The sequence below is a fragment of the Sesamum indicum genome, linkage group LG6 (assembly GCF_026168435.1).
Source record: "Sesamum indicum cultivar Baizhima isolate 11 linkage group LG6, ASM2616843v1, whole genome shotgun sequence".
Taxonomy (NCBI): domain Eukaryota; kingdom Viridiplantae; phylum Streptophyta; class Magnoliopsida; order Lamiales; family Pedaliaceae; genus Sesamum; species Sesamum indicum.
The window spans coordinates 21,901,626-21,909,422 of record NC_142662.1 but is presented as its reverse complement, the minus strand read 5'-3'; positions in this window follow the sequence as shown (position 1 = coordinate 21,909,422).

Here is a 7,797-nt window from a genome sequence, read left to right as displayed (position 1 = left end):
ACACAAAATTATCCAAGTACTTACACATAATATTGGTACAAATATATACTCCCACACAAGTATATAAAATTTTTAAATTGTTAGAAATATAAATTGATGCTAATACATAATAATAAAATTCAAATGCATTATTAATTAATATTTTATACAAAAATAATAAAAAAATATGAAATTGTGAATTATGATTATTTTTAGACTGATATTAAAGTATCATATTTTTATGATGATATAAAGTTAAAATATGAGATATTTCTTGGATAAATTTCTAATATATTTGATACTAACAAAAAGTCGCTCGTTAGGGTACGTTTAATCTAGGCCTGTCAACGAGTCGAGCTCGAGTCGAGCTTGACCATTTTTGTCGAGCTCGAGCTCGAGCTCGACTCAGGATCTTCGAGCTCGACGAGCTGGCCGAGGTCAAGCTCAAGCTCGAGCTCGAGCTCGACAATGTATTCTCGAGCTTGAGCTCGAGCTGTCGAGCTCGAGCTCAAACTCGAGCCGATGAGCTCAAGTCGAGCTCGCCAAGCTCGACAGCTCGAATCATCATCATCATCATTATTATTATTATTATTGCTTTAAATCATGAGATCGAATCATAAAATTTTACATAGATATAGTTAATTATGTTCATACCGTCTGATATGATTTAAATCATACCGTCTGATATGATCTAATTGACACAGTCTTGTATATATTTAAATTTCGTATGAACCGGGTGCCCGAATTTTAAAATTTCATAAGTATTGATTAAACTTTTTAATCTCATTATATATATAATAAAATAATAATTAGAATTGTTCAACCATCATCATCATTATCATCATTATTATTATTATTATTATTTTAAATAATAAAATCGAATAATCAAATTTTTACATAGATATAGTTGAAATTAATATATGTTAACAATTTGCAAAATTTATGTATTTATAAATATTAGTATAACATTGATGTAACTATTATCTTACATTGTTGAAAAATATGGGTTAATCGGGCCATCAAAATTCAGATCTGACCGTTAGATATGATAAAACTTACAAAAAAATACATTTGGTAAAGTTTTAGATTTATTGGATATACGGATGTTGAGATACCGTACTCGAAACATAAGAGTAATCATTCAAGACGGTGTATCGTTGAATCAGGCCATGTGATTTTAAATCATACCGTCGGATATGATCTAATGGGTACAATCTTGTATATATTTAAATTTCGTATGAATCAGGAGTCCGGATTTTAAGATATCGTACTTATTGATTAAATTTTTTAATCTCATTATATATATAATAAAATAATAATTAGAATTGTTCAACCACCACCACCATCATCATCATCATTATTATTATTGTTGTTGTTATTATTATTATTATTATAATTTTTAGATTAATTCATAGAAATTACTAAATCTTGACATAAATTTATAAATAATAAAAAAATATAAGTGAATTAATTGTCAATTTAAGAAAAATATAACGTAAAACAAATATATATTAAAATATAACATAAAGTTTATATATGTCATATTAAATAATAATTTTAATTATAAAAAATTATAATTTACTAAGTTGTTGATTAAATTTATTTTTATATAAAGATTAAATGTATAAATAAAAGTACCATAATTTATTACTATCCAAAATAAAATGTATGATATTGATTAATAATTATAATATATGGTCAGTTTTAATTATAAAACTAATCAAATATTAAATATAAAATTAAATATATAAAAAATTCAAAAATAAAAAAAATATATAAAAAAAATAAAAAAATATTCACCAGCTCGCGAGCTGGTGAACAGCCAAATATGAGCTCGAGCTCGAGCTCGAATTTTTCAAGCTCGAGTCGAGCCGGCTCGCCGAGCTCGCGAGCCGGCTCGACTCATCTGCCACCCCTAGTTTAATCTGAGCCCTTTGGGCGTAGTTCTCCACAAGTCTTGGAGTGAAAACCTATAAAAAACATATTAGTACTCAAATGTTCAAATTAGTAAATAGTAATGAAATAAGAATTCAAATTGAAAAGGTGTAATATGGGATGATAATTCAATGCAAGAGTTATTTGAATAATAGCATGGTTTGTGCGTGCAAGTGTTAAGAATACGTTACCATTCATCGAGGGGGAAAATCCATTTCTATAGCCCTAGCCTCCTAGCTGTTGAGGGAGTTTTGAGTCCACCAAGGATTGAGAAAGCAATTATTAAGCTATAGACTTCAATGATCAAGGGGAGAACTTCCAACTTGAAGTATTAATTGTTGGAGGCTTATCCTTCAAGATGATAAGACTCCTCTGGAGATAAGATTTCTAGATTCATGTTCGGCAGTTGAACTAGGTCCAACATCCTCTTTAGATCCTTGAGCATATCTCTAGCAGAAATGGTTGTCACTCCTTCAAGCTGTCTGACTAGAGTTCAATTACATGTGAGCATGATCGTCCAGGTGGCTGCCACGCTAACTGACAAAATAATTATTCGAACAATGTTTACTTACTGCAGTTCCCCTCTTTAATTTTACGAATGATTCCTTTTAGATAGTGCAAGTTCAGTATGTAATATTGATTCTTATTACATGGATCCTTCTCCCCCCAAGGATCAAGCTTAAAAGAAAACAAATAAGAAATGTACAAGTTGTGCTTGAGTGTAGATTATACAAGTCTTTCATGCTTCATATAGACAAGTATTGTAACTTTTCAACACTAATATTTTCTGGCCCTTGAATGTGATATATCCAGGTATGTTAGGTTGGGAACCATGGTTAACTAAGTTACTAACAACTTAAAATAAAATAATTTCTTTTTTATCTTCCATCTCTCAAGTTAAACTCTTTCAATGAACTTAATAAGTTAATTTTCTTTCAATTATATTTGTTATACTTGCTCAGAAGACCATGATGGTGTTTCGAGGGTACTTCTTAGTGCTGGTATAACACCATGGTGTTGGTAAGTATTGATTTGCCATCAAATTCTACTTATTAGTTGTGCCCTACAGTTAAGTATTGTTGGTTTTTATGAGAACCCATTCATTAGTTTACTTGTAGTGTCATTTATCTTTTTAATGTTTTTCAAGAGTTGAAGGAGTATAATCAAATTCATATTTGAGTATGATGATTGGGTGGTATTTTGAGTTCATAGTAGTGCTCATGGTGCAAAGGGTTCTTGGAGCCATGGCGCACGTTGTGACGCGCGCCTTTGCTAAGAACGGTGCTAATGCATAAAAATAATTTATATAGTTATATAAATAGTTTTTTCATAGAGAATAATATAAACAAGTACATTTTATTTCTCATAAATCATAAATAATATTCAGACTTTCATTAAATTTTTGCACTTCTAAACTAATAATAATAGCATAGATATACTTAATATTCTAGTATTAGAATTTAAATATCCTCAAACTAATTACCAATAATAATATAATAATTTTAACAATAATAAACAATTAAATCTTGGTAATTTACTAGTACTTACTAATTAAAATAGATAATAAAATATACAAGTAGAAAACAAATAAAGAAGAAAAGAGAAGAAAAAAAAAGACAGAAACTAAGAGTGTGTTTGGTTGGGGTGAAAAATGGAGGAATAAGAGAAGTGGAAATAAAAATAGATGTATAAGAGATAATTTTGTGTTTGGTTAAGAGAAAGAGATGGAGGTGAAGCAAAATCGGCTCGATATATATGAAACTCCTCCCGAGTCCAATTTTATTTTAATTCAAAGTTGGACGGAAAAGTGAAAGTATAAGGCCAAAAGGACAAAAAAATATACAGCTTTTATTTATATTTATTCTATTATCCATATATATATATATAATTTTCCTGCAATTCTTTTTTTCTTTCTGCTGATAATACGTTATAATTGTTAGAGAAAAGGTAACAAAATCGCTGAAAAACTACTGCATCAAAGTCAACAATCTGATAAATAATCTTGTTCCTTTTTCCCACCGTGGGGACTGAATGAATTTGCGAGATTTATTATATTCTTGGTAATATCATATCGTATATGTTAATACTATTTGAGTGTATATGCATGTTTTAGATGGATGACAAGGATAATTGAACGGATCTAGAGAATTATGGCATCATATAGAAGCATCCGTTATGATGACTTAAAACAGAGTACTCAGTGAGAATGTTGAGGGATTGTTCAATCTTCCTCATGTAATGTAATTGCAAGAGTATGTATGCAATTATTGGAGGATCCTCATGAAAAGCATGCATAGTGTTTGGTTTCATTTTTTATTCATCTTCAAAATATGGTAAATGTTTGTCTTGATTTGTAATTAAATATATATTTTTATGAATTAAAAAGAATTTTAGATTAACAATTAACAATTATAAAATTATTTGAATTTAAATATAATTTAATTTAATATTTAATATTAAATAAATTAAATAAAATTTAATATTTCAATTTTCATTATAAAAGAATACAAAAACAAAAAAGGGCATTTTAGTAAAACATCTAACAAAATGTCAAAACAGTTAAAAATACCCTTACATGCACAAAGAGCACGTGTAATGCACCTTTCGTTAATTACTAAAGGAATGGGTGTTTGTTGCTGAGTTTTACAGAACACAAAGGGGTTTTTAGCCTATTTTTAAAACAAAAATGAATTTTTAGTTGACTTTTTAAAACGCGGCGGGAGTTTATGCATTTTGTCCATTTAAATAAGACATTTTTATAGGGATAAACCCAAATTACTCCCTGAAATATGAAAAAGGGCAAAAAAAACACCCTTGAAAAAAAGTGGGTCAAAAAGCCTTCCCCAACATTTTAATAAAGAAATATATTACCCCCTTCCCTCCGCTGGGCAGTGTAGTTCACTCACTTATTTTGCACTAGTTTAGCTATTTTAGTTTGTAACTGATCACTTTTCCTCCTAATTACTATACTGCACATATTTTGGTAGAAACTACATAAAATTCATAGAAGAAAAGCTCCAAAAGAATAGAGAAGCATGCTGCAATATAAAGAAAGAGAAAGTGCTAATGTTTTTCAACTTTTATATTTAGTAATTATGGGTAAAATTGACAACTTACAAAGCAAAATAGTTAAACCAGTCGCCAAAATGAGCAAGTGAACTACATTGCCCAAAGAGGGGATAATATGCTTCTTTATTAAAATGTTGGGGAGGCACTTTGTCCTTTATTTTTTTTCAAGGAAGTTTTTTGCCATTTTTCAATAGTTTAGGGGGTAATTTGGATTTATCCCCATTTTCATGTGCATAGTTTTAAGGGTGTTCACAATTCAATTAAATCGGTCAAATTGAAAATTCAGTTCGAATAAAAAACCAAACAAAAGGTGTATGGTTTTCTTTTTAAAAAAATTAGTTTTTTAGTAGGTTTTTCTTTCCATTGTCGGTGACTGAACCAAACCAAAAAACTATTTTTTTATACTTTTTAATTTTACTAATTATATAATAACAATATATATATATATTATTATATATTATAATAATCCCCAAGCTCTTCTGGTGGAAATGTCATCTTCACTTATGGCGAACACTAGTGGAGCTTCTCCTAAGGCAGCTTTAATTTTGTTTAAATCTAACATGTCCGGTTCTGCAACTTCACCAATGAAATGTTGGATGAGACCCTTTTCCTTCCGCCTCTGGAGCTGCTGATTTGAATTTTATCTTCAGAATACTCCTATCTTTAAGTGGGGTTTATTTTGTCATAAGTCAAAAATCGTCCCACTAATCCATTGCGGAAGCTTTGAAATCTTTGGAAAATTAGGTGATATAGTATGAATTGAAGCTAGAGCTCCAAAATTATACCATTCTCCGACATCCTCTGATTTTGACCCCTCTAACATCCAGACCCTATTATATTTTTATGATGTTTCGATAATAGTCTTGCTTGGATTTACTCCTTTGTGGAAAATTATTTTTTTTCCACAAACGTTGATATTCCTGCCAAGCAGTATAAGAAGATATCAACTCGTTAGTATTAGCCTTAGAGGTGTTTGTCATCGGCCTAAGGTTCACTCTCCCTCTTTAGCTCTATAGGTGTTGGGTTGACTTGAATCATCAGGAGTTTGCACTTCTTGTGATCCAATTGATGCCATTTTCACCAGAGTTTGGCGATGGTCTTGTGCAATCGATACTTGAATCCGACGCTACTGGTCTAGAGCTTTACACTCTAAGGGCATATTTAGGGTCATGCTTCGTCAACTCATGAGTCATCCCCGAAGATGATGCCTTAATAATTAGTTCTCATAGGTCATTTCATAGCGAGGTAGATGTAAAAAAGGAACTCCTTATGGCGACCTAGATAGTATCTAGATCAGCTTGTTAGATTTGTCAGGCAACTTGGGCAGTTGTCCGAACTTCTTGTCAAGCTCCTCTAAGTTGTTCGGGATGTGCCTTAAGTCCCAGCATGACGGATTTTGCTTCATATGCCTCAATCTCTTGTCAAAAAAATCAACAAGAACATTCTCATGAGATTTTATAATGGCAATATTATAATAATAATATTGGCATTCAGCTTGCCATGTGATAATACGAGCCTGATCTATTTTAGATTCTAACTTATTTTTTAAGAAAGCCTTAACATTATTATTATCAACTTTTTTAGAATGAATTCTTGAGCTAGTAAAAATAAATGTCATTTCCTAAAAGCCTTCCAACTTGCAAAAATTCCTTCTCGTTAATATGCCAGACTTTGGTTTGTTGTTCTGAGAACATGTCCTCCTTTTATAGAAGGTGTTCCCCTTTAGTTGTCTCTTTCATGAGCATCGCTGCCCATCTATAGTCATTGGCGTCTATGTAAACCACCAATTCATCCTCGTCTTGTGGTATAACAAGCTTTGCCAATTTACTGCAAATCTGTTCCAACTTACGAACCATTTTCATGTGGATTTCTTCCATTTCTACTTTGAACTTTCTGTTTCCTTCAAAAGTGGTTGGAAATCATTCTTGTATCTTGCAAGATCCTTAATGAAGATACCTGCAAAATTAACAACTTCCAAAAAGCTCTGCAAATGCTTCTTGTCCTTGAGTACGTCTAGAAAATTGCGAATTTTCTCCACAATATGGTCCTATAACTCAATTTCTGTTTTGTCAATAAGAACTCCTAGAAAATACAATTTTATTGACGACAATAGTAGCCTTCTTCTTAGAAAGCACTAGACCTTCTTTATGGCATGCATAAAAAAATATTTCAAGATGTTTAATATAATCTTTTATATATTTAGATGCAATTAGTATGTCGTCAATGTAGACAAACATGAATTGAAAATTATCTTTGAAAATATTATCAATTTTCCTTTGAAATATCTAGGGTGCATGCTAAACCCATTGAAAGCACATTCCAGATATATTGTCCTTGTGGTGTGGAGAATGGAGTAAATTTATTTAATTTACTCTCCATCTTAATCTGATAAAAAATAGATTTGCAATCGATTTTGGAAAACATTTTTACACCTTTAATGCAATCAATTAAGTGCTCTCTACTAGAAATGTAATAACCATCAAATTCTAATATTTTATTACTACCTTGATAGTTAATTACCAACCTAGGTTTAACTCTCTTTATCTCACCATAGGTTCTAACCAGTAATCCACGGCTATTGTAGGTAAAGACTCCAAGCTCGATGAGTCCAAAACTCATATACTCTTTGATAATCATCTGCATATCCTTCTTGTCTTTCATGTTCATCTGGATAGGTTTGTATCATATGTACTCTTACTTGCATTCTTCCTTGACTTTCATAATAGCTTCGATCTTGTTCCTATCCCACCATGTTAGAGGGTTTTCACTGAAGATAAGTTTCTTGACGTTCTTAAAAGAGAGTTTGCTCTCTTT